This window comes from Buteo buteo, chromosome 25, assembly GCF_964188355.1.
Source record: "Buteo buteo chromosome 25, bButBut1.hap1.1, whole genome shotgun sequence".
NCBI classification, from domain to species: domain Eukaryota; kingdom Metazoa; phylum Chordata; class Aves; order Accipitriformes; family Accipitridae; genus Buteo; species Buteo buteo.
This window is the reverse complement of record NC_134195.1, coordinates 16,604,702-16,632,020: the sequence shown is the minus strand read 5'-3', so window position 1 is coordinate 16,632,020 and position 27,319 is coordinate 16,604,702.

Here is a 27,319-nt window from a genome sequence, read left to right as displayed (position 1 = left end):
ATGGAGCATCTGATTTTGTTTTGTTTGACAAGTCGCAGTTGGATATTGTTTCGGATGTGCGTCAAAGTATGGAAATGTCAAAAACTCATTGATGGAGTTTTGTGGCATTCTGCACCAGATAATACCTAATCTTACATAAAGTAATTACCTCATCGTCATCATCATCATCATATCTAAGTGTCTTCCTTTAGAAAATGAAGCAAGATTGTTGACATCTGCCTTATAGTTTTGTTCTTGTCCTCCTTTTGTCTCCTGCTCTGCACAGAGCCAAGTATTGTCTTTTCCTGACAGCAGTTTACTACAGAGAAAGTGCAGACTGGACATAGTCAAGTTTAAGATGTTCCTTTTATGTTGCATTTCATTGCTTTGAGACAAATCACAAGTAATTTTTTTATGTGCGGGTAAGGATTGCTTTTACAATAGGACGTTTCAGTATGTTGGAGAAGTGGAGTCGTTCCAGCACAGTGAACATAGTCAGCTTGTGGGTAAATGTTCAGGTAAGTGTTGTCAAAAATATCGACGTGTTGAAAATAAGTAGCTGAAACAAAAAACGTGTTTGAATTTGTAGGTACAGTTTGAGCATCTGTTTTACACTCTTTTTGAACTAAACTAAGCAAAGACATTTGCAGACCTGTGCTGTAGGACCTGCACTTGAATTAATAGTCTTTGTAAAACCACTGGGAAGAGCGAAGGTGCTTGCAGTATCCCACTCTCCCAAGCAACTATATTATTGCAAACTTGCATTCTCCTAACCCTGGTGGATTCAGTCCCCCAAAATTACAAAATCAGAATACAGATTGGACAAAAAAAAGTGCATAGAACAGAAGCCACATGGCCAATGTGAAAGGGAAGCTCCCGAACAAGAAGTTCTCCCAGCTTCCTTTGGGTCAAGGAACAGCAGTCTGGTCAGCATGAAAAAAACTTGGCAGACAGACTTCTTCCTTTCGGAAAAGTAATATTATGTGCATATTTGTTGAAATGTAAGAAGCCAAAAAAAAAAAAAAAAGAAAAAAAGAAAAAAAAGCAAGGATGAATTCCTGCCTCACATTGTGTAATGTCTGCATTTCCTAATTTTATTTTTTTTCTAAAAGTAAAAAGGGGAACAAGTATAGCCTAAAAGTACATGAGCAGTGGACTGACAAGCCACAAAACAGTAGGACTTACATGGGTGTCCATTCCCATTGATTTCAACACTTGATGATCTATATAAAATTGCATACACTAATATGGTGGGATTGAATTGTATCAGAAGAAAATAATAAGATTAAATCTATTTATTTTCTGAAGTCATTTTCTAAAATCCATGAGACAATTATAGAAGTATAATTTATTCCTAAGTAAAGACTGAGAAGTAACCATTTCTTCATAAGTAAGAGATATAATTTAGCTAACAATTAGTATCAACAATTAATACAACGAACAAAACTGAGTCAAGCTTTTATAGTTTTGATGAAAGATGCTTATCAAAAATATTATTATTCATTTACAGTACATGTTCTAAATCCCTAAAATATTGCCTAAACAGCAATTTACTTGAGAAAATTGATGCATTAATCTGCAGTAAGGGCTAAGGTATCTATTACTTCATATCAGCTCAATCAGTTCATACGTATCTGTAACAAACAGTGAGTAAAAATTGTTTTGTTTGCCTCTAACAGCTAGAAATACTGTAAATTAATTCACGTAACAGAGAAGTTCTAGACCTTTAAGCAACACAGTTTTTCGTGCCATACATACACCCAGTTTTGTGTTATAAAAACACCACTCTGGAGGGCCGTAGTAAACCCCTGAAATTATTTGGGGCACTCTGAAATGAAAAATCACACAAAAGAGCAATTTCGGTTTAGGGCCACAGAGCCACTAAACAGACTCAGGCTAAATTGTATGGATTAAGCCAGTCTGCTCCAGAGCGAGCTAGTTCACAGCACTATGGTTGTAAATTCATTATACCATTTGACTTTTGGACTAGCAGCTTGTCCTTTGACTTCTTTCTGTTAGCGGTATAACTTCAGCAGCCTACGCGCATCTGCCCTTCACCTGTGACTTCCTGAAGGGTGCTGGATTTTGAACAACTTCTCAACACCTGTGCTATACCCCATGTGTCCGATGTCCCCTACTCGGCAATTATAGGACTGTATGTGAGGGACCTGATGAGTTTGGGGCCTCCAGGTGGAAAAGAAGCATTGATAAGCTGGAGAGGGTCCAGTGAAGGTCTGCTAACATGGCTGGGGGCTGGAGCACATGATGTGTGAAGAGACGTTAAGGGAATAGGGCTTGTTGGACAAGCAATTGTTCCTCATTCACTCAAATACAAGAAGGTATTAAATCAAGCAAGACCAAAATAAACAAAATCTAGTTTTTCACACAACATGTCATTATGCCATAAAGCTACCTGCCCCACAATATTGTGGATATTAAGTCTATCTTACTTCAAAAAATGGTTGGAAGAAAATAAGAAAGAAATCTCTAACAAAACCACTAAACAGAAAGATGCGCTTTCTGTCTCAGAAAGAAATCCTGACTTTCAAATTGCTGTAGACTGAAAGAATCCTGAGAAAGTATTCCCATATACTTGTTGAATCCTTTCAGTCTTCCCCAGGCATCTGATGTCAGGTATCATCAAGAATTAGGCTAGATGGACCTTTAATCTGATGTGGTACGGTTCTTCTTACATGTCACATCTTTGAGAACCAGCACGACAGGCGAAGGAGGAGAAGGGGTCCAGACCATTCCCAGTGGAAAGATAAACAACTCATGCATTTACACGCTGCTCCACTCTACAAGAGTGAAAACCCTGATCAGTTTGAGCAAAGGAAAAGAGAAGAAAGATTCCGCTTGAATCAAGCAGGCAGCTGAAGAGCCAAGTATGTGGGTGAGCTCTGAAAACCGGAGCTGTTTATTGAAGCACGTCATTACAACATACACAGTGTTGGCTGTTGAAGTACCCCTGCTGGGTCGGGGTAGGAAATTTGGTTTTCCATTCTCCCACTGTAGAGATGTGTCACTGTTCTGCATCAATATTCTTGTGTTTGAACCATCTAGGTTGGGGGCTAATGAAAAACAAAGGGCTGATAATCGGTGTTCTCCAAATGCAGCGAATTAAAGAATGACAGAAACAGTTGGAGGTTCTTTGTATTGTTCTTGGCTAAGAATTTGATTATCCAGCCAAGTTATGAAAGGAAAATAAAATACTTTCCTGACAATGTTAAACTGTTTAAGAGTACCTAGAGACTAAAAACTAGACATAGTTAAGGAAAAAACTGAACACTGATTAAGTTCGGGTGGACAATTCGGAAGCTTATTCCATTAAAATTTATAATTTGTACATAAATCTTATTTCCACATTTTGATTTAGATTTAAGAATAATTTAGAAAAAGCACTCAGAAATGTGGTGAATTATAATGCTGCACAGATTCTATAATGTCTTTATGCTCAGCAGGAGACAAAGAATTTGCAAAAGAATTACTGGCACTAATACAAGATAATTGGGAGATAATAAATCCTAATGCTTGGGAAAAGGAATAATGTACATTACATGGGCATCTGCAAAAGTATGTCCCATCATTTTTCCAAATCCATATCAACCCAGTTTACAAGGACATTGATTTCTCATGCATAATAAAAAGAGTAACTAGGGAGTTACTTACGTTGAAGGATATTGTTAGATTGATGTTATGTTACTATTATTATTATACTATACTGATATGAATACAAGCAGTGTGCTATATAATGATAAGAATAAAATTAAGCAGATGATTATTTCTTTAGTTCCTTTTTTTATATTGTAGTATTATTATTATTACAAACAGAATACTGACATTAATCTAAAAAGCAGATGCTATTTGCTGTTAGAGATCAAAATAATGCTTTTAGAAAAATAAAACTTTTTAAAAAGATCAAAGAACTTGCTGCTGGCTGATGAATTTGATTATTTTTTCTATAATTAATTAAATTTTAATGCCAGTTTTGGTTATGCTCATATAGAACATAGATAATTAACAGAATTCTGCCAACTCTTCACCATGTTTAGTGACTTGCATGCTTTTTCTGCTCCGTACCCTGTCTTTCCTTCCAGCTTAGGAGTTACTTTATCTATTTTTGTGTATTAAAAACAAGTCCCAATTCTGATTACAGCTTTGGGGAATTGCATAAAATTGTCCACCACTAGCTGAATGCGGTCTTATAACGTGTTTCTTTAGTGCTGCCTTACTGATGACCTTACTGAATTTTCTCTAATGAGTCAAATAACATGCAAACCTCTGTCTCTAGCCTTGGCAAATTTTTAATGCCATTTCCCCTTCTAATTCTGCTTTGCATGAAGTCAAGGATAAAAAAAGCCCCTTCCAGGAGACAGTGCAATTCCACTTGCATAACTCTGCATACCACATCTTCAAATCTCTCTCCATTCTCCTCCTTTTCAACAACTAACTGGCTTACTGTTGAAGTTGCCTTTCCCCAACATTGTCAGTCAACACAGCCGATCAGAATGAGAAGAAAAAGAGTGGGCAAGGACAGTCTGAAAATACTGAGTTGCTTAGATAACTTTTAGCATGTTCGCTGTAACTACCTCCTGCCCACTAACACTTCCCCACTCTTTTCTTCAACAATGTCCTCCATCTTATCCACTTGCATGTAATTTTCATTATATGAGATGTGACCCAGGAGGCAACAGGAGAATGGTGAGTTCTGCAAAACCATTTTTAAAAAAAATCAAAAAATCAAATTTTTTTAATGGATCTTCATTCGTAGAATCTCAAGCTTACCTGGCATTTGATGAGATTGGAATAGGAATCATCAACAGAATAATGAAAAAACAGTTACAGTCTAAGGCCCAAATTTTTAGACTAGATAATGACAGCATTGCTTTAGGCTTTGTACTTCTTTACTTAGGCACCTGCATATGGACTTCAGACACAAATTTTAGGCACCTGTTTTTTAAAAATCTTGGCCTAAAGCAATTGCATGTTTGTGACATGCTGTTCACTAACATTGATCTGCTTCCTCAGTTTGAAATTTTCAGTTGACATGTGTTTGAAATCCTGTCCAATTAGAATATAGCCCACTTGAAAAGCTAAGTACCTGACTGGTTGGAAGATTATATGGAACAGTATACCAAAGTAGTTATTTTGGAACTGTCAGACCTGATCAGGGCAAAAAGCAAATATATATTAAAACAGGATATAACCTTTTGGAAAAAAAAAAATTTTTTTCAAAAGAAATGCTTATTTTAGTCTTTATTTTATTTTCACATGTGCCTGAAGCACAATTGAGCACTTTTTTTTCCAGTAGGAATGGAAAAGATGGAAGACCTGCTGATTTGGCTGTTAGACCTCTACACCTATAATTCTATCACAATGGGTGGGAATCTTTAAGGTGAGTAGTAGGTAGGACTGCGCATCATCTAGCAGCCCTGGAACAATGGCCACTAGATATGCACAGAAAAGCTAAATTGTGTATCACTATGAATATGCTTATTTTATAACCTGTGCAATGTTAAGTCAATCTGTATGTATGTAGTAATATGTTGGGACTTATCTTTGTCTGAGCAGCCAACATGCTGTACTGGGCATGGCTTTCTAAGAATTATCAGTTTCAGAAATTTAGAGATAAAGGAAGGCATGGCAAAAAAAAAAAACCAAAACTATTGCGTTTATAGCCATTGGGTTAAGCAAACATGACATTTAAAAAAGGAAGAGAGAGAGCTGTGAGCAATGACATTCAGACCTGGACATAAGCCCCTCTGCAGGAAAAGTTTCGGTTCAACTCATCTGGCACAGGAGTTGTTCCTGCTTTAATTTTGAATCCTGTGACAAGACATGGTTTTCTTTAAATTCCCAGCTGCCACACAGAAGTGATGTCGGCCACATGAAGTGTTCACAAAATGACTTAACAACTTAATACCATCATAAGATTTAATTCTCACAAATGACCTGTAATTCCAGGTACTCTTCTAGTTATTCTCTTCTTGAAAATTCACTGATCGCCCCACTTAGGAAAGTGAGCGGTCTTAAGATAGGCATGCCTAAAAATGCCCAAATCACTAGTTGCTAGAAAAACACAGCTCAGACATCCAAAAAGGAGAGGGATGAAAATCAAGAGCAGCCAAAGAAATTTTCCAATACCAATGAAAAAGGAAGCTTAAAATAATAAAGCTTATTTTAGAGGTTCTGTGTGGTGCAGAATCTCATCTACAGTGAACACTGAGGAAAATATAGCATATAAAAGAGGAAATTATACTACTATAAAAATTACAGATATTTTCTGAATGGTCTTCCATTAAGTTTATTTGTTTCATACAGTAATAGTTAGATACAGTGAGTTTTGTTCTACTTTTATGGACTGTGTTATTTTTACAGATTTCAGAATTACATGGCCAGGTTAAAAAAAAATAAATTTAAAAGATCATTTCTCAATCTTTTTGACAGAAAAAGAGATAAAATGGAGAACATACTTCTCAATAAATGCAAGGAGGAAACCATAGTTCAGGATTTCTGCTGAGTCTTTTGGTATTTTTAAGTTAAGTCTTTATCTGCTATTTACATTTAACACGAAATGTATAATTTCTCCACAGCCTAATGTGAAATGTACATTTCTGATAGCAGTTTCTTTCTACCTAAACAGATAAGAGTTAATTTATTACTTGTATAGCAGAAGAACACCACTAGATCAGATTTGCACAGGGTTGTGCCACACAGTGTTTCGCTGGTTCCCCCTGCCCAGGCTAAATGTTCCAGGCATTTCAGTTTTGTTCCATTCTTCATCTCTCTAGAAAAGAAATTGGCAGTCATGGCAGATTTTGCCAAATTTAATCTTCTGTTTTCTCATCTCAAATAAAGGAAATGAAGGCAAGGAAGTTTGTGAGAAATGATAATATATATGTATATATTTTTCAACATTATATTCCATAATTCATATTTATTTATTATTACAGTGGTACTTAAGTGTCACAATTGAGGGTGCCTGTACAAAGCTGAATATTTTGCAGCTATAAAATGTAGCACAGTTTCTGCCTAGAACACCTACAGCTGAATGTAGCTCCAGCTGATGTAAATGGGATCCATGTGTTTGCACTTGCAGTCTGGATTTTTCCACTCCAGTTATGCTTCTGTAGTCAGACCCATGTTTTTGAAACCTGGTGCCAGAATCTGTCAGTGCAGATCCAGTTGCAGAATCTGGGTACATTTACATTTCTTTGTTTTTTTTATCAAGATACTCACTTTGTATCAGCAATTGCTTTTGCTACTAATAATGCTTTTTTCCTCCTTTTTTTTTTTTTTTAAGAATCTAAAAGTATCAGTATCCTTGAAACCTACAGTAGGCATTGACTGGTGGTGCCTAGTACTTAGACGAAAAGAGGATTTAAATCTTTCAGCCCACCAATTACTTATTGTTCCCAGTCCCAAAAAAAAGAAAAGAAAAAATGAATGACGGTGTAAGTCCCACTAAATTTCACCACTAAGAGGTACATGGAAAGCACTGGTACTTTTAAGGAAAACTTGCAAAGAATAAAGAAGTTCATCTCCAGCAGTGTTAAAAGTAAAGTGCAGTTGTGCACCAAATTATCCTGGTCAGAGTGATTGACCTTGGGACTGTAACGAGAACTTGAGTGACAGGTTGGATGCCGTAGTCTGGGTCTCACCCTAAACCTGAAACCCTTTCAAAATTCCTTTTCCTGCTCCTTTGGTACAGGGCTGTTTAATTCTGCCTGCTGATATGTGCAAAACCCTCACTTGCCTTGAAGGTAAATATAGCCTCGGGGGGCCTGCAATAAGATTAGGAGTGAACAAAAAGGTTAAATTGCTGTCTTGTTGAGAAGTTTAAACTCATGCTTGCAATTTGCAAGTTGCAACCCTCCTTCCAAGCCTTGCAGTAGGGACTAACACAATCTATTGATTTTTACGAAGAATCAATAATTACAAAAAATGTGATTTCACTTCTGGATGCTGATAGTATACTGTCAAAACTTAAAAAATAAACTCAGAGGAATGAAGAATTACTGAAATTAGGAAGTTGCACCCCTGTGCACTGTCCTCTACATCCAAAGAGAGAGAGGATTTCTGTGTGTCAGAGTGCAATAGCCAAAATAGAGGTACTAGAGACAAAGTTAAGCAAGAATAGTGGCATAGAATTGCCTTAAAAATCAAGTAACCAATACCAGGGGGAAAAAAGTATAGGCCATATCTTCAGTTCCTAATCACGGCTGCTAAGTGGCAGGTGTAGATTATTAGATCCTAAATTATGTATAATGTGATTTGTGATTTGCTTATGAATCACTATATAATACCAGGGACGCTGTAGTTAACTGAGTCATCTCTTCTGCCACAAGATTGATCATGCACAGCTAGACTGGACTTAATAAGACAGAGCTGACCTCCATGGGAGCAACTTCACTGAGCGACAGAATTTACACAGCATTTAAATTCACTGCCCCAAAGGTAAATGTTAAACTCAGCATACTCCTAATTAATTGAAGAATTCACACCTATTCACTTCCACTTAGGTTTTTTTTTCTAAGAAAACAGGCAGATATATCAATGTTCTTTCCACCCTTGTTTTTTATACTTGTGTAGAAACAAAGGAGAGTTTACAAATTATTAGTAATTTTAATTTAGGATTTGATTCATCAATATATCCTTGTCATACATTGGTAGAGTTCAACTGAAGGTGGTGGAGCTTTTTTGACATAAATACAGTGATGAATAAAGCTTTTTAAGCATTGTTTTCAAAAAGCACTCAGGTGATTCACACCACTAACTTTTTCTTTTTTTTTAATGTTATTCTCAGAATACTTTTCACCTTATCTTTTAAAGTCGAAGGAGAGAGAAAACTCCTCAAGAGAATAAATCGGAATACCTAAGTTTGGGCTTGTGCCCTGAACTATTCCTTAGGCAGAAACTATTTTTCACCACTGGCCATAGATCTAATTCCTTCTCCTTAAAGTCAGTCTTTTCAAATGCATCACCCAAGTATTGCTGCTATTAAAATCAACAGAAGTCTTACAGCAATGCTGAATACTTTTGAAAATCATCTTTTTGTATCCAAGTTACTTCTTCTGCGTGCATTCACAGAATCTGTTCAGAGTATATAATCTCCTGTTTATCCTCCTCAGCGCCTCTGTTTTGCAGCGATACTGTAAGCTTTTCATCCACTTGCACTAGTTGCAGGGAGCTGCACCAGACCACAACTAATCCACCGTGTCAGAGTGCAAATACCTCCTACAGATCAGTCAGATGCTGTTTACATAATGCTCTGTTGACTCTGAGTGTAAAAGATGGACAATTTGCATGAGTTTTACTTGCATAAAACTACTTGCAAACACTGTAGCCATCAACCAAGTCAACTATCATCTCACTTATTACATTTCATACAAAAGAATCCATTTCAAGAGTCGTAGTGAAGCTCTGTGGATCTGGTTTATTATTATTTATTATTCTTATTATGGTCTTTGTCATCATTATTTTCAACTTTGCGCAATACCATCAGTAAAATGCAACATGTAAGCATCTTCTACCGTATTCCATAAATGTCCAGAAGCATGTTGCCAAGTCCCTTATGAAAAGTGCTTTCCCATGGATAACATCTATGTCACGTAAACTCAAGCCTGATGAAGCAGCTGCCTCAGAGCATGAGGCACTATGTGCACGTACCAGCTGCAAAGGCTGAAGTGGTCCCTGAAGCAAAAGCTTAGCATTAGGAAGTTCAAAGACTGAAGTAGATAGATCCTGTCTGGATTTCCCAGTAGCCCTTAACTGCTGATGAATGTTAGTGCAATAAGAATTCAATAATTAAGTGATTAATATGAAGTTCTATCAAAAGATATGAATCTACTAACGCTGATAATGATAAATACATGCACAAATGTTTGCGGGGTCAGGGCTATATCAAACTCTATTGGAAAGCAGAAATCAGTTTTGCAGACATGAATTAGACTGTGATTTCAGTTGGTCTCTCGTCAATCCTGCCGCTTCACGTGAAATCCCAGCGCTGTCTGAAACTACCCATGAAGTGTTCAGCTAGGGCACAACGTGCTGCACCGACAATGCCTGAACTGCAACAAACTCAAGCCCAAAGGCTGCCCTGCTGTGAACTGCCTCTCATTTTATTATGGAAAAACTAAACTGCATCCTAATATTCTGTATAATGGAAAATATGAATGAAAGAAAACCTGTGATATATTTCTGCTGATATACTGTAAGATCATTTACCTACGTACTGAAACTGTAGTTTCTCTACATACTGTGAGATGAAACAAGAAGGATCCAGCACCAGTAGCTCTAGCTCAAATTCCACATCTGGAACTGCTTAGTAATGTATATGTAAAAATTATCTTGATAGACAACACAATATAATCCCACTCAGACAGCATTACGCTCCTAAGTAATGTTGCTGGCTCAACTCACTAATTCTAACACCATCACTAGATATAGATTTTCTACTGCTATATTTGCCATGCTTCTTAGTTAAGTTAAGCTTTTAGTCAAAGACTGGAGGCATTGATCACATAGAAGGACACTTGTAACCTAGGAAGTGCATCTTTCCTCGGATTAATTCCTCCTGCTGGTTTATGAATAGCTGATGTCCCAGTATAACAGAGAAATCCAAGCAGCTGTAGCAATTAGACATGACAAGACATTTTCCACATACTGTTTTGTCTAATGAACTGTCAGAGAGTGCAGTTTCCCTGACTTTTAATTACTGCACCACCCACAGTTTGGACAAGTTCACCTACTTCTTCTGTCTGGGACTTAATTCATCTTCTCAAATGCATCCTTATTAAAAGTGACGGGTCCCAGTATGGACATTTGCTAAACAGTGTAAAGTAACAAAAAGGCAACGTTATGGTAAGCAGTATCTTTTGGAGCGGCCATTCTTTTTCACTTAGAAAGAACATTCATTTTCCTTCCTAATGGATCAAAATCTCTGCCTTCTCATCAAAAGTAAGTTCAGTCTTTATTTGACAAATGTTAAGTATTTCCCTTAGACTATCTTGGACAAAATAGTAAACTGAAAAGGAAAAAATCCTTGATACTGTCCTGTATCTAAGATCCCAAGGAAATTCTCCTTCATAATTTTGTTACATTTTATAAAGTTTAATTTTAACTATTAAAAAACAGGTATTTCATTGTGACTATCACTCAATATGCATTGGGGCTGAATTCTGGCAAGTGTGGGAAATACAACTTTTTAGGTAAAATGTTATTCCATGAATCTGACATATAAAGCTGTTTGCATTATACTTCGTCAGAAATATTTTCCTTATTATCTTTTTCTATGTTTACTATTTTATTAACAGGATTCTTGACAAGATGAAAACCACAGGATTTTGTATTCCTTTTGCCATCTACAAAAGTCTTACATGATGTGAAGGATGTTTTTACAGTAATGTTATAACACATACAATAAGAACATAAATTATGTTGAAACAAGGCATCTGCACACATAAGCTATAAGCACAAACTGTATATTTTTTGGTAATTACAGTACTCCAATAGACATGAGACCAAAAAATTAATTCCATAGTAAAATATTCAGAACAAAAGACTTCTCTGCTGGTCTCCCTTAGCATATATCTTCGTTCTAGGACTAAACCCAAAGCAGAGTCAGTGCAAACCTTCACGCTTAAATGATCTGTAGACACGTGCTTACTGATAGGCACAGGTTAAGAGAAGTTTGGGGAAACCCTACCAAGTTTGGCCTCCCACACTCACAGGCAAGACCGATGATTCTCCAGGATGGAAAGGCCAGTGATTGTGAGACAAACTAAAGTGCAATTAAAGTTATAAACAGGAAGATTAAGAGAGCATGAGGTGCTCTCTGCAAGAGCATTTCAGACCTGTGGAACCCCCTCCAGGAATTCTTTATAACGAAACACCTGCATCTCCTCAGACGAAAATGCCAAAATGATGACAGATATGAATATATGTGTGTTTTCAGATGAGTGGGAGGCTTGCATAGAGGTGGTACGAACATTTGTGGTGGGTCATGGAAAGGAGGATGTTAAACAAAACCATGGTACAGGGAGACAAGAGGAGCCCAGGAATTCCCACAGATAATGCAGCGTGCTGAAGGAAATCAGGCTTCAGCCTGAGGAGTTGTTCTTGCAGCTGCCTGAACCAACCCTTTAAGCCATATGGATCAGTGAAAACATTAATCTGTTCTTTTAGGACTAAAGCAAGTAATGCTTGCTGAGGAGGTCTGGCACAGGGAAAGAAAAAAAGTACTTGATGGCAGGAAGGCTGAGTGATAAGGCTTGTCCTGCTTCAATTTCTATGTTTAAAGATTATTAGTACTGGAGGAATATAAGACCATTTGAAAAACAGTGTTTAAAGATGCGTCTTTTTCATCTTCTGTGAGGTGAGAATTTTATGTCTATAATACAAAATTTAGAAAGGAGATAATATCTGATATGAATTACTAGACGTGCTCAGATGCTACCTTGTGTTCAAGGTGGAACTACTTATTTCTGCAGATACAGACCTTCCAACGTTCCAGCAAAGCAAACGCTAACCCACCTTGTCCTGAAAAAGAAGAAAGAGTTTCCTGCATTGCCTTCCTATCATTTGGAATCAGTGTGATTATCTGCTGAGGAGGAAAATCTAATGTAAATATTGTTTTTAAAGGGGCAGTAATCCTATGACATCATACTTTATGAATCCAGAGAGGTTTTAAACAACAATATAAAAACCTTATTGGTCCTTATTTCAGTTTGGAAAAAATATCCATTAAATTCTCAGTAAAATAAAAGTCAGTAGGCTTGAGTGCCAACATATCTTTCTTGCTCAAGAGAGACACTAGTAAAAGATGTAATGGGATTAAAAGATCTAAAATTATGTGCACTGGTTGAGTGAACTTGGGTCTTTATTACGTATCATATACTGAAACATGGAAACATTTGTTATAAGTTGTTAGTTATAAACCACACAGACAGTCTTGATCAGCAAAATTTTTTATAGCTGACAAAGAAAATTAATTCTGCAAACTATGTGGCAAACTGGGCTGTCAGCTACAGTAAATCTAGGCTAATCCCTCCGTGAAAACTCTCGAGACTACATTACTTTTTTAGTGTTGCTCTATAACTGTACAGGTTCTGTATTCCATTGTGAATACAAAGAAAACTATGTCCTAAAAATAATGGTAATTTATGATGTTATTAATTCAATTTTCACAGCAATATCCATATAAACACAACAATTCATCTTTCATTAATTCTGATGGAAGATGAGAGGATATAATTTACAGTGTTGGGGGGGGTATTAGTAGGAAATTCCTTATGATACTAAATTTCACACTTTTATATTCCAAAGAACTGAGCAAAATTTTGCCTTGCAGTGCTAGGAAGAACATCTCAAAAAATCTTCCTTATTTTTAGGCAGAAAGCAGCTGCTATGTCTTTGCTCACTTTTTACCCCTCTTTCAGAAATTAAGGCTACACCTTCATGATAAAACAAACAAATAAAAAGTATAAGTTCGTTTGGTTGGTTGGTTGTTTAACAGGAAAAGACGACAAATAAAAAAATCAGACATATCACTTTTCCAGGACATATTTAAACACGAACAATTTTACAAAGCCAAAAGAATGCTGTCTTTTAGATTGACAGAAGAGTTTTACAGTTACTCTTTAGTAAAATTCTGAGGGTTTTTTCTTCATTCTGAGACACTTTTTTTTTTCTTGACTAACAAGAACTTTAGATTTATGCCAAAGTGATCTTAAGAGATGGTACTTTATCTTTTTACTGAATTCCATCATTTTTCACATCTTCATAATTATATTTAAAAGGCAGAATTCACACTTAATGTGCAACACTATTGCTAGTAAAAAAACAAGCCCTGAAAATACATGTTGCTTGATAGCTCATAAATCTTGAAGGACTCGGATGCTCTGATTTATTATACTATCTCTTTATTTTCAATAGATTTGGTGTTACCTGCAGATCTCACCATTTTTCTCCCAAAATTAAATGAACTGGGGGTGGGGTGGGTGGGTGGGTAAGAACAGCAACAGAAAGGCTGTCTTTCTGGTTTGGAAATATAACTCACTAACCCTCTATTAGAAATCACACATTAATAGTACTTCCTTTTATGGTTTTTATTATAGCTCATTACTCGCCTGGATCTCCTTGTGGGTGCTTACCACAATAAAAGCATGGTTTCCATACCTAATATTTTGCATGCTAATCATATTTTGCCTACCTAATTAATGCTATACAGATGAGGACTACTATACAAATAATATTACACATCCCTAAGTGCTTGTTACAAGAATGTAAAGCTGCTTTTCACAGGAAATCCAACTGATAGCTTGTTTGCATTTTCCCTCAAAAATATCAGTGCAAATCTGTGCTGTTTTGCTACCAAAGAAAGCTATTTAATGAATTTCACAGCAGAACAGCAAAGGCCACGTGGTATTAAAATGTATACTGCTGCCTCTGTTACATCAGTAAGTCACTTGGATGGCTGGTCTGTCTAATTCTCCCATCTCTATTTCTCTCTTTCAGACCTTAACCCAGTTCCTGTCACTAAATCTTTTGTCAGTGACGTAAGAAGCCCGCTGAGCACAGGTTTAGGGAACGGCAATAATCCAGAGTGAGATTTTCCTGCAAAGGGAGCGAGGGAGCAGACGATTTCTGTCAAATTCACGTCCTCGGAAATGGTGAGCCCTCACCAAAGGTGCATCTTCCTCTTCAAAAGACGAACATATTCACACATCGACAAACCTCAGGGAAGATTCCAGTTAATGGCATGCTTGATAGATGTGGAGAGCAGTAGTCCCACTGGAAATGACCCACCTGCCCCCTTGAAAGCCCCCACGGAGATGCCCAGAGCCACCAGACCCTTGGGGCAAGGGCTGCTCTGCAGAAAACAGCATACATAGTTTTGATTCTCCATATCATCATACCATCTCCAATCTGTGCTCCTCCTTTAGACTAGCGTAACTCGTATGAGTATGAGCTAGTCCTGGTCATCGTCTCCAAATGAAGCTGCTAGGAAATGGTGCCACAAACATATAATAGAATGATATATTAATTCAAATAAAAGACATGAAAAAATGTAAATGTAAATATTTTTTAAAATGCTTCATTAAAACATGAATTGGCTTTTTAATTAACTAAGGCACTAATCCAGACTTCAGTAAAAGCAATGGGCTGCCCTGCTCCCCTCACCCCATTCCAGGAGCAGTTGTCTAAGGACATGAACTTTCAGTGATATTTCAGATCTTCACGGTGTCAGACATTCACATAGGACCAACAAATATAACAGGACTAGGAGACACCCTCACTCTTGTGCAGGTGGATGCCAGGTAAGAGACCTGCAGTATTTAACGTGGCTTAGATACCTACGGTAAGAGGAACAAATTCCCACCACCTTGGGGAGAAGCCTATGAGATACAAGTCATCTCAGATGGGATGGAGAAGCCAAGTGATTCTGATAATCAATCCCTGGGGGAAAAATAACCCAACAAACCCAAAAGCTTTGGACTTCTATGCAAACTGTGTAACTGCCTTTGACAGTTTTCATATTCTTTCCTGGACATTTTGTGCAGTACTTTATAAGAACAGTGCACACAGTGTTTGGTGGATTTAATGATTTATTGTATACAGACTGTACAAACTATATAATCACATAGCATAGAAGTATAGTATTTTGTTTTATGGATAAATCAGTGTAAAAATAGTTTATTTTACAGAGATTTTAAAGACTAAGACTTCTGAAGAAGTTTGGGAGAAATTTGTCTGTTCAGTAAATGCAGCAATTTCAAATTACATTTGATGAAAAGAAGCAGCATTCTAAATCAGATTTAACTAATCCTTAAGTGAGGGTTGTTTAGAGTGGAAAGGAATCAGAGCTGCGGTTAGAAGATGGGGCCACAATGAATTCTTCTCATAGCAAGAACTTACATTTGGAATTCTGCCATCTCCCTTTCTGATTGATGTTTTTCATGTGATTTCAGCCTTGCATGAACAAGAAAAATAAAATAAAAAAAACCCAAATAGATCCTCTAGGAGTACGTTAAAATACGGAATTTTGTTTGACATAGACTAAAATTTAAGACTACTGACAATGGAATCTGCAGATTAGTTGGGAATATTCAAGTTCCCTTTGTTCTAACTACATGAAGGAACCACTTTTCTGACTATGGGACTCTTGAGAATATTGTCCTCTGATGTTCTGCTCCTGGCTTGGGGAACGAAGTATATTGCTCAATCCCGTGCGTGATGCCTAGTGGCTGAAAAAAAACCTCATTCCATTTCAAATGGCTGAGAATGGATGGTTGTGTTCCATTTATTTCTTCTAAACACATTTAAATTAAATTATTTGAAATTCTGTTTTTATATAAGGCAAAGGGAAGATGCAGATAAAATCTACAATAATCTTGTTCCTATACAGGTTTTCCTTAAAAGACTGCATGAATTAATAAACATATAGCTGAAATTGAATATAGTTTTGTAATCTTTATATGGAAAGCCAAGGTCACATTAAGGTGGAAAACAACATAGAAATTGAGATGGAAACTTTTTAAGCGTTTAAATTAACATTATAGCCAAGAACAAAAATAGATTTAGGCTTCTTCATCTACAGTACCTATATTTCAGTCTTACGCAGTGTTTTTCATTCAGAAGTGTCCCAGAGAAATTCTGTGGAAACATCAAGAAGTAGGTAGAATTTCCATGGCCCTTTAGTAATGAAGGAAAGCCTTTGTCTTTCGGGTCTTTCTCTAGGTAATCATTTTTGAAATGGTTGGGGTGTCACGCTGCCCTTTAGGTTTACACTTCAGTCCATGGACACATGGTTCTAATGAATTTTAATGAATCCTTAGGAATTTTTTAGCATTACTCAGTAGTTTGTAGTGGTAGCACACACTGTGCATTAATAATAGACATATTTCTATTTCCAAGCCAGCTATTGAAGAGCGTATGTTCTTCTTAAAAGCATAGATTGGGAAAAATGTTATACTAATTGCTCTGAAAATAATAATTAAAAAGGCAATGGCAATTAAGTTGATTAAAAGGGAATTATTTACTGAAGCAGGGCCTTAATTCAGCAGTCCATTGGTAGAGAATTTCAAAGTCATTTGTACATGAGTGAGTATATGGTGGGTCAGACTTTACTTATTTGAAGTTTTAGTGAATGTATGTGGCCGTGATCACTCTGACTGACTTTCAGCACTGAGTGAAGCAATCAGAAGTCTTCTGGAGGAGGTCAGGCCCCATATCCACTCACAGGCAGTGTTAGATGCCGAGCTGACTTTGGGGGGCTGAATGACCTTCAGGACATGACATTCTTTCTCCTTTGGTCACAGAGGAAAATTTTAATTAGGATGGCTGCAACCAGATCAGCTAGTCTCCCATTCCAGACAGGTGTCTCTTGTGAGAAAGAATGATACCAGTCTCTCTCTAGACCCCACAGTTGGGTGTGTTTTTCTCTGAGCAGGTCCAACTCTATTATCTGACATGAACTGGGGAAGACCTCTTGCTACCTCGGTTCTGTTGCTTTTATGAGAAAGATGACAGAGTTTTAGGGACTATCTAATTTTTGTTCTTTTACCATGAATGAACTAGAAATAACTCGATGCGGTGATTCACAGCTACACCGCTATTACTGTCATCCATTTTTTCTGTGTTCAGTAGACTGGTATGCAAAGGACCTTTTGCTGACGTTCAATGACAATGATGTTCTGGGTCACTAACGAGAGCCCTGCGGGCTCTGGGGGAGCCACATCCCATGTGCTCTGGATCCCTAAGGTCCTCCAGGAGAGGGGCTGCTCCATGAGGCAGAAGAGCCAGAAGCCACAGTGACCCCACCAGCAGCAGGACAGAGTCCTCCCCAAGAAAGCCTCAGCCCCGTGGCACCTGAGCACGGCAAGCAGAGCAGGGCTGCCGGCAATACCAGGTTGTGCCAGAGGTCCAGTCACCTTCAGAAAAATTCGCATCGGCAAGTCAGACCCAACGTCCGCCCAAGAAGTCCATCCAACAAGTCAGGAACAGCAAATGTTGGTGCGGAGGCAGCAGCAGCACAGCCCAAGCAGGGAACGGAGGCTCAGCCTGAGCTGAAACAGGGCTCCTGGATCATAGCAAGGGATTGAGAATGGTCCCCGGTGAAGCCAGTCAGGGCCATTAGGACCTTCTTACTGCAGTGGGAAGCAGCCCGTCCTTACTGCCTCCCGGCCCTGCACCTCCTCCCTTTAAAGTCAGGCATTACTCACAGCGAAAGGAGAGATGCAGCAGGTATAAATCAGTTGGTCTGCAGTGTAGAGAGCCAAGGGCCATTATCATGATCTATTATTTCTACTACAGGAGCAGCCGCAGACCAAGGTTCCACTGTTCTTGGCAGTGCAGAATAGAGCTCTTCCACACATGGGTCATGGCTCTACTTCATAAGGCAGGTAAGGAAACAAGGGCATAAAGGGGGAGAAAAATGGGTGAAATGTATAATTCCGTGCAACGAGGAGCACTCTCACACCAGCTCCTGTTTAAATGGTTAATGGGAATTGCTCAGTGTTTCTTTGCTCCCTCCCCTGACTGCGGTTCATAAAGCCAACTGTGGGAGCTCTGAACTGTTGAAGAGAATCCAATAAACTCTCATTTTTCTCATTTAACTTGACAATTTAAGTGGTTTCACTGTTTATAATGTGTATGTTTATATATGTGTGTGTTTATCTCAAGGTACTGGTGATGTCTTTAAACAGCTGTACTGGGTTATTTCTTTTGGGGTTTGGTTTTTGGCTTTTTGTGTTTTTCCCCAGTAGATTGTCTTTCTGATATGAGAAATCTTTTGGATCATACAACGTGATAGCTCTTCCAGAATAGTCCTTTGAGTGCTAAGATCTAGTAACATTCTCATTACGAGGTATTTCCAAGTTAGTCAGGAAGTGGGGGGAGAACAGTGATAATCAATTACCAGGACAAAGTAAATGTTGCCTTCTGATGTCTTATTATAAGAACATAACTCACATCACCTACCTAATTTTTATGACTGACCCTTTCCCATCTATACACAGTTCAATTAATTGGATATGACTATTTCAGAAGACTTCTGTATGTCTTACTGTTTTCTTATGACAGCCTCTGGGTTCAATTAAATTAAAAAGACAGTGTTTGTCTTGTTTTGTTTACTTTGCAATGCTTAATTATGTTGATAGAGAAATAATGTCAGTCTGAATGAAGGATATCTGCATGAAAGACATTGATACCTATCTATATTCTGTCCCTGTGAAGACATGATTTTTGAGTGGAAGCCTACTATTAACTCTCAGCTTTCAATATGGGAGAGATTGAAATCCATCTATGCTCAAAAAATTTTAGCCTGTTCAAGCATTGGTAGCCACAGCTACTCTGAGATGAATTACTGGTGACACAGTATTACTTTTTAGAACACACTGAAATGAACAGGGAACAACGAAACCATTAAATTGTTAAGCTTTGTATATTACTAAACAGTTATAGGCCATTTGCCTGGGAAATTACCAGAAATAACTTTTTTCTTCACCAAAGAAATGCCAGAATCTTTTATCTATATCCAAAGGAGGGGGGAAAAAAAGCCATAGAGCAGACTAGGGACAAATTGTAGGTGCAGTCTGCCACATACACACGCAGCTTTAAATCTTTTTGGTTGCTTCATATGTAGGTAGGAGGTTTGAGTGTAAAAAGACATCATACTGATCATCCTTTGGCCTTAATTTGGGGACTTCCAGAGCTAGCAGAGTGAGCCAATGTAATTCCAGCTAAGGACAAATTCATCTCAGTGGGAGCTGTAGCAGCAATCTGCATCACAGATAAAGAACATGAGAACATGAGATGTATTGCTAAAATGAACTTTATATGACTTTTACAGTTTTCAGGTACTGCTGAATGAAAAAAATATGTGTTCATATGAATGTTCATGGATAATTAATAACAAAGATTGGAAGCATCATGTAGCAAACTGAAAGTTACTAGCCAAATCAAAGTTGGCAAATACAATTTTTTCTAGAGGCTAAAGTACCTATTGCTAGCAAATAATATTTGTTGAAGTACTGCTAGTAAAATACATTGCTAATTAATAGCACAGATTGAAACTTCAGACCTTTAAAGTGATGACATAAGTCATTTTGACTTCAGTATGGTTAAGATTAATGAATACCTCTTCATGTAAGTAGCAATGAAATAAATACATAAATAAATAAATTCCCTATTATGTTGCCAAATCTTTTTTAAAATTCAGCTGCACTAAGCAATAATTTATTATCAACTACTCTCTGTATCGAAGGCGGCTTCTGTGTTCAAAAATGGGCCAGTTACTGAAGTCACTGACAGCAACTGTTCGTATTTCTTCATGGTTCTTCATCAGCGAGTGGGGAAACTTGCTTCACTTCTCTGTGGTCTGGCATTCAAACAAAAGTTTAAGCTGTAACATTTTTACAGTCCTTTAAATGCATTGTTTTCACCAGACAGAAGGTTCTGCTATATGCCTCACAAAAAAGGAGGGGGGGGGGATAATTCACACTTTCCCACCTCCTTTTTTTTTTTTTTCTGCTAACACATATGTGGTTGTATGTTGTGGCCAACATATTTTGTAATTGACATTCATATAGATTTAACAGGCAAGAGGGACTAGCTCATTGGTAAACCCTGTCTCATTTATACATAAATTTATTGATCTGAGAGGTCACCCAGCATATAAATTTAAAAGTGCTGCAGCATTAATTTCTCCAAAATGCACGGAAACCTCCCCCTTTGCGCTTAAGTAGCCATCGGAGGCCACACAGGAACGGTCATGGCGTGGTTAAGCCTCCCGTTATTCCAGCCTTGCGGAGGCTGTCTTGCACTAAATGGCTAATGCATTTGTCTCCCCGTGATGGATTAAACAGATGACCTGGAGCTGGGAGCCTGCAGAGGGTGCTTCATTAGGCTAAACCCCTCACATTCTCACCCATGCCATAGGTAGCTCTGACAGAAGGTTAGAAGCACAAAGATTTAGGTGCTCCTTCAGGATGTGGACTTACTACCCGTCTCAGGAGAGAAATGCAGTAAGAATACAATACTTCCTAGAACAGGACGAGGTCAGCCAGCATGGCCTTGAGCGTTATGGTGAAATCTTAACCTCAGTGAGTGTGGGAGGAATGCTTTCAATAATAAACTCCGATACTGGGTTCGGTAGAGGAGCTGATGCTGGTTTCCTCATCTCCAGAGATCTTTTCCCTTTGCATGTAATCACATACAGCAGATTGTACTATCAATTTGCAGCTCCCTTCCTCCTTCTAATACTGATCTCTGGTACTACGAAAGGAGGAAGATAAATATTGATTTTCAAGAGGGTGGCTTGCCTCTTTCATACAGCCCATCACTGTCCTTTCCAACATCTTTCATCATATGATCTGACACCTACCTGAAAATAGACCTGTCTACTCCCATGTGTCACACAGGCTTCAACACAGACAGACACTTTTAAGAGAAGAAAAGGAAAAAACACTGAGGAAAAGGAAAGATTAATTTTACAGACCTAGAAGAATCTGTTCAGTCAGTCCATTAATTTCTTGTCAAATCTCATCAGGGAGAAGATTAACCACTTCAGAAATCACAGCTGAAGAGTCTGAGTTACTATCACTTTCTTTAGAGAAGCAAGGCATGATATTGGTCTTCGTATATATTGCCCTCCCAGCTCCAACTAATGACCTAGCCAGCCCTGTATTGTCTCTTTCATAGTTCCCAGATATCCGGAGGCAAAACCCCTCTACTGCTGGTAATTTTTAAATAGAATGTCTGTAAGATCTTTTTTCCCTTAAAAATTCATTTATTTCCAGAAACAGAATCTTCCAAAAGAGGGGCGGCAGGAGCGGCGTTACCATCACTCCTTCCCAGCAGGTCTGCACAAGCCTAGTACAAAAATAACGAGGTGCAGTAGGTGGTAAGGAAATGTTACTTGTTCGTGACAAGAGACGGTTTAGACTTTTAAAATTTTCTTCCTGAACAACAATTTGGGAGTAGCCAGCTGTTACTGTATACTTTCTTATGCCTTGCTTTCAGCTTGCCTGGAGTTTAAGAATTATTGTGGCCAGACCTACTGAACACCATAAATCATTCAGTTTCATCCAGAAAATTGTATTATGTCTAAATAAGTTCACAAAGTCATTTTATTACTCAATGGACTCAGCTTCACATCAGTGGCACAGATGAGACCAGTGTTTGCCCGAAGTCTGAAGAGGAAGGCAACGGGCACGTGAGGTACAGGTGAAGTGTACCCAGATGACCTCACCAAGATCTATGATATAAACAAAGGCAATCAAAAAACTGTTTAGCCTTCGCAACCCTAAATCAAGTGATCTGTAATCATTTAACACTAGTCAGCCATCTGAAAATTAAAATTCTCTGTAACCTCTCAACGCATGGGGCTATGCTGTTAATTGTCTCATTCTTGACAATAGCTAATATTTCATTCTCCAGAGGGAAAAACCCCCGACTTTTTAACAGATTTATGTAGGCTTCTTTGCATCTAAAGTTGGGGAAAGGAATTATTATTAAGCTTTAGAGAATGACGTTTAATTGTAATTGCTAACTTAAAGCAAAGTGTTATTTGGCACTTTGAGTGTTATACAGGTGCTCTGGTCTTCATTAATGCCTACAAAGGTAAGGGATGAAACTCAGGGATTTTAAAAGCAAAGGGACTATCCCACCAACCCTCCCTTTCTTCCCTCCCCTTTCTGCCCTAGATACACTTATTCAAACACAAACACACAGAAAATAAAGATTTGCTTTTAAATAAATTCTCTTCAAATTATATCAAGCCTGATTCTAAAGTCCCTGACGGTAAGTACACCTTCTCCCTCGATGTTTGGTGTTTAGTTGCATTGCTACTCCTATGCTGCTAGGAGACATTTTATTTCAAGTTTAATTTTTTGTAACTTCAACTTCCAGCAACTCTATTTTGTCACATCTTCATCATCAGACTTAAAAAATCCTCCACCAGCCAATATGTCACCTTTCAGCCTCCTTTTCTATGAATGGAAAAACTAAGCTAACCTGAATTCAAGAAAAGTTTTGAGCATCCTTTGAATTCTCATTGTATTTAATGTTCTTCAAGACTGAGCATTAGACCTGGACATAATGTTGCATAGAAAGGAAAGATCATTTCCCTTCTAACACTCAAAATTACACTTATTTTAATCCCAAGTTTGAATAAATCTTTTTGTTGCAACATCACATTTTCTCAAAATCCTTCATTTTACTCTCACTTCTAAAACACAGATAAATTACATCTTTGTTTCATAAGTACTTTTGAAAATTCAAAAATGACTACAAACTCACTCCTTGACTAGCATCTTTTTGTTGTTGTTTGAAATAATTTTATTTTACTATAGTTATTTCCCTACTAGCACAATGGTGAATGTGCAACCATTAATAGTCTTTTTACAACACTCTACATACAAACTTTCTTGTTATTTTATTCTATAATATAATATGTGATCCAACCACAGGAAATGTATGTACACACATTGAAATATAGACATTAATATAGGAATGACATACTGTACAATTCTTAATTTATATTTTAGAATTGCAGGATATAGAGATTTAAAAAAAAACAGAAAATGGGATCCGATCATTTTAAAGACTCTCTCTGGAACAAAGACTCCAATTTTAAAGACTCCAAGAAATTATGAGTCCACTGTCTGTCCAGATCAGAGAATAGCGAGAGATTACCTTTAACACCAATATGTCCTTAATTCTTGCTGGATTGGCTGTGAGGTGATATAAACGCAGCCTATCTTTCTGATATCTTTGGGACTTTTTGAAACTCAAAGTTCTTCAGAGAAAACATGTTCTATAATTATATATCTATGGGTATTTTCACATATAGAGATACAAATAACAGAATTAAGATATCTGAAGAGCGAGACTTCGCTAATTTAGTATTCTAAAAGTTAGCTACCTCATCTAAATTGACTGATTAGTGCATAGCACCCAAAAGACAGGCATACACCTGGTTTATTCATTCACCCCTCAATTAGTTAATTAATTTACACCATCTGCCTCTATTACCATTGCCTCCTAGAATTTTCACCTCTCCAGGCGCCTCGTTCCGAGGTAGCTAACGTTTCAGCGTACACATCCCCATGCCACTTTCCTGGGATGTAAGGGGAAGTGAAACAGGGGCGCAGGCAGGTGTGTTCTGCAAACAGCTGTTTCCACTGAGAGGGTCGCCGCTTGCCAGCTGTTCCCCAGCTGTTGGACACACTCTCTTACCATTATGCTGATAATGCTCCTTTGCACAGCTCAGGTGAAGCAAGTTGGATTGCTTGGATGAGCTATTAAAAATGTCTAATCTTATTTTGAGTGAAACATGTTCGGGATCCCCAGGGTTGGGGAAAATGAGCTGGTTTAATTTAGGCGGTTTAAAATGTAAATCCTGAATAACTCAGCACATTTTGACTGAAAAGGGGTGAATAAGCAGCACAGCTATGTGATCAGTCACTGTTATATTCCTATTTTAGTTGCAAATGAGACAGAATAAAGACCGAGGTAACTTACTGTTGGTACTAAAGCAACATTGGTAATGCACCTCACACCTGTGAACTCCTCATCTCCCTAGTCTTACAGAAATCAAACATTTATTGGAGCTCTCAGGCACAGAGCTGACACTCACAGCAGTTCAGTGTTTATTTACTATTAAGCAGGTCAAGAATTTGGTCCTTCTTTTATTACCTCCTTGCTGTAAATCCCGGGCCTTTAGAAACCTTATCAGAATTAAGGAAGTCTGGCATCATGCGGGTTTGTAGCTCTCATCTGGATTCTCCGGTGTCTCATATGTTTCAAGTGCCAGCCAAGGCGTTCCCAACCCTTCCCTCCCACGCGGACCCTCAGGTGTCAGACGAGACACTTCAGAGGTGGCACCCATAAGGTCTCGCTCTCCTCCTCCAGAGACCTTTTCCATGATGCCCATCTTTGAGGCAGCTGAGGCTGTCGCATCCTGTTGCCGATTTGTTCGGAGAGCTTTGGGGTATGATAGGTGTGGATACAATTACACATGCAAATACCCCCAAGATAATGATCGTATATGTTTTGTTCTCTTATGGCAGTCCCGATGCATTGCCACAAAACTAATACTATTCACTGAAAGCAAGAATTTAAGTTGTTTACATGGAAGTGCTAAAAAAAGTACATCATCCTTTGAACTCATTGCAAGCTTGATATAAGCTTCTGCCTTTATAATGACTTATATTTTGTTGGAAAAAAAGCATTCCTCTTTAATCCAGATGGGTTTTTCTCAGAGGTTTGGGGTTTTTTTATCTTAGTGTGTGTAGCACTTCTTGCAGAAGATTAGCATGTACTTTGCATTTAAATATTCTGTACAGATCAGCAACATTATCAGAAATATCTCTGGGGAAATACTATAAATTATGAAAGGACTGAAAGTGTTTTTTAGTTTTACATTAATACTCATTTAAGCTATAATCTTTTAATGATATTATACCATAAAAGCCTTTCACTTCATAGAATTCAGGAAAGAGAAGACTGTAAGAGATTCATTATAAACAAATGTTTGACTCCATCCTTGGCAGCAATATGCAGTATGTCTCCACTAGGTCTCACCTAGAAGTGAATAGTGCTTCTAAACTTGACTATTTTTCCTCATTGATTATATATAAAATCTAGAAGAATAGGTTAAATATACACATCTAAAATTAGATGAGAAGAGCCTCAGCCACAGAGTCCTGAAAAACAATCACTTTTGTACTTAGGCAAAGCTTTAACGGAAAGGTAATCTCTGAAGAATTTCCTATTTTAGTCTGAAGTTATGCGAGCATTTTAGTATCAGCTGCGAAACCGATGATCAGCTCTTAAAATCCTTGCCTGGTTTTATGTTATGTGTGTTTGTTATGCAGGGCAGCAAGTACAATGGACATGTTTTTCTGCCAAAACAGGTCGCGAGCCTGGACACAGGAGCTCTGATCATCCACCCTGCTAGTCCTTAGCTCCCTTGCTGCTTTGGGCTGCTCTGGTTAGCCCTCTCAAAGACAAATACAGTTTATGGTTCTGGAAATAATTCACCCTGGGAACTGGTCCCAAAAGCCAGCATGGAAGAAGCAAGAGACAGAAGCAGAGTTTGGCTCTGGAGGAACCGGCAGGTTTACCCCTGGATGCACTTATGTCACACAGGACCCCTCAGTTTCATGCTATAGGAATATCACTGCTACGTATTCTTACATTACACCAAAAACTTTGAACTAAAAAAACCCACCAAACCATAAAAAAATAGTCTGACCAGTGAGAAATTCCAGAAGGAAACTCAGAATTAATTGCAAGGCAATTTACCATAGAAGAGGCTAGCTGTCAGCAAAGTACACACGAGCTTGTCTGTACCTCTTGGCTTCTGGGCTAGGGATCTTTTCTGATTTTCACTGATTTGTTTCTCGGTGTAGATGCAGGCATTGGAAATGTGCCTGGTAACACTGGTAAAGATGAAGCTCTCCACAAACTCTTGCCCAGTGTTGTGTGGAGAAGCCATGCCTTGGGGCCAAGCCTAGACGTCTTGTCCGCCTCCCTCCACTCCAGCAGCACCCAGTCCCCCCCCAGCAGCACCCAGTCTTCCCCCAGCAGCACCCAGTCTCCCCCCAGCAGCACTTATTCCAGGTTTCCTTCCAATGGGATGGTGATTAAAACCCAGTGGGGAGGCACACCTTTCCTCACTCATCTTATATGAAGTAACCAGAATATCCCCCCCGCACCTTCCCATTTGCTCATATTCTAACGAACAGAGATTTCTCTCAAGATCTGGGAAGAAGAAATCCTCTATTTCCCTCTATTTTCTGTGCAGTAAGGGAAGATCTTGTCAACAATGCCTCTGAGAGAAAGCGTCAGGCCCACAGAGGATCTGTAGATCTTTATTGATCCTTTTCAGGGTGCAGATATATTTAGCTACTCAATGTTCTGTTCTTTACTGGCAACAGAGGGAAAGTAGCTTGTACCACACTGGGATAAATGAGAATTGTTATTCCATTCATGCTCTGATTCTATTCATTGGGAAAATTTGTATTTGTGCAACAGATCTCACAGTCTTTAAATTAAGTTTGCTAAAAATCTAAGGTTTTGGGGTTTTTTTAATATTTAGGGTGGGGTTCTAAATCTCGAAACTTGCTCTAGCCTATAATCGTGTATTATAATCAAGCTGTCAAGCGTTTTCCTACAAGCTGTGGTAATTTGGGAAATCTTTCTATGCACCATTTGTGGTCTCCAGCTGATATCATGCTATTAAATTGACATATTATGAAATTACAGTGTACGGATGTGACTTTTGATGCCGCAATACATGCTTTTCCTTTCCACAGCAGGGCAGCCCACGAGG